A 1951-nucleotide genomic window follows, 5' to 3' on the forward strand; every position below is an offset into this window, starting at 1 on the left:
AAGTTAGAGAACTGAAATGTATTTTGGAGAAACTTAGATGGTGGGTTTTGCATTTTAGTTTTTAAAAAAATGTGTTTATTTTATGTATTCATGTGTATACATGTGTTACATGCTAGTTTATATTTAAAGTAAAAATTTAGAGAAAATTCAATTTGATTCCAAATTAGAATCCAATTGTGGGCTAATTTTGTGCCATGTGTCCACTTAAGTTTTTTAATCTTTATACCAAGTGAGTTAATGGGTGCAAAATACTAAGAGTCTAATATTAATGAATTATATATATCAATCACATCTACTCAATAAAAATCACCACACAACAAAGATCACTACATGTTCTATCTTATTAAAAAAAAAAATGATTATAAGTTGTAGTATTAAATTTAGGTAAGAATTTTAACATGTAACTAATTATTTTTACTTGTTTAAAACTAATTTGACTAATTATTTATATTTTTATTAGGCAAAAATGCAAAACTGACCCTCTAACTTTCACTATTTTTCATTTTAGTCCTCTAACTTTCAGTTTTGTCAATTCAGTCCTCTAACTTTCAGTTTTTATCAATGTAGGATTTCGTTAAACTCCATAACTGGCTGCCGTTAACTTTTTTTTTTATATATAATTTTGGAATTAAAAGAAAAAAATCTGTAAAAAAGAAAAAGATAAAAAGAAAACATTTAAGGTAAGGGGAATGACGTCGACGTTCCCCTTAAATGTTTTTTTTTCCTTCTAGATTTTTTTTAAATTCCCAAAAAAAAAAAATGAAAGTTAACAGTAGCCTTAACTAGGATTTAACGGAATCCTACATTGACAAAAATTAAAAGTTAAAGGATTGAATTGACAAAACTGAAAGTTAAAAGACTGAAATGAAAAAGAGTAAAAATTAGAAAGTCAATTTTGTATTTTTGCCTTTTTATTATAAAAAAGTATAATTTTAAATGCATCTATACGTATGTATGAATTACAGATTATGCACCTGTAATATATAATTAAATTGAGCGAAAATTCACAACTGAGGGAATATGCAACTATGCAAGGAAAGTGGACAACAAAACAGAGAAGCACATTGAGAAACAAATGAAAACAAAAAAAAAAAAAAACAAAAAAAAAAGAAAAAAAGAAAAAAAGAGGAATTTATTGTTGTTGAAGTATGTAGCAAGAAAGAAACAATACATGCAGATAAAGGGGCATATCCTACAGAACGAAGGCTAGCACCTTCAAAAACTCTCAAGTTGTATGGGAGATACAAAGAAGAGTCTTTGACGTCAACTAGAAGATCTGTTTTCTTTGATGACTTAAAACTCCAAAAGAGTACTAAGTCTATCTAATTAAAAAAAAAATATACATATATACATATATATATATATTAATGACAATATACATATACATTTATATCCCACTATAACCTTAATTTTTATTTTCTTCTTGTTTACTTTTCTGTCCTACTTACCAAACAAGGTCTTACTGTTGTTGCGTTCTTTTTCATGCGTCATGACCACGTGTTGTATTGGCCAATCAAAACATTTCAATTGGTTGTGTCTTTAGTTGAATAATGTTGACTTTTTAGCATGGTTTACTGTATATGACTGAATATTATAGCCGAAAAATACACTTAGGGGACGGCCCCCCTGACTCTTTCACCTCATTAAAAAAAAAAAAAAAACAAAGAGAGAAATTTTTGGCCCTTTTAAATATTTTAATATTTTGGATTACTACTTTATAATATATATAAATATATTTTAAATTTTATTTTAGATTCTTCTGAAAAAATTTTCAAACAAACAAAAAAAAGTTTCTTCTTAAAAAAAACAAAGATCCTTTTCAAAACTAATAATTAATAATTTATTTATTTTAGATTATAGATATAATTATAAATTCACATTATATGAAATATTAATGTGAATTTTTGGCCCTTTTGAATATTTAATATTTTGGATTACTACTTATAATATA

This window comes from Quercus suber, unplaced genomic scaffold (genome assembly GCF_002906115.3).
Source record: "Quercus suber isolate HL8 unplaced genomic scaffold, Cork oak 2.0 scaffold_585, whole genome shotgun sequence".
Taxonomy (NCBI): domain Eukaryota; kingdom Viridiplantae; phylum Streptophyta; class Magnoliopsida; order Fagales; family Fagaceae; genus Quercus; species Quercus suber.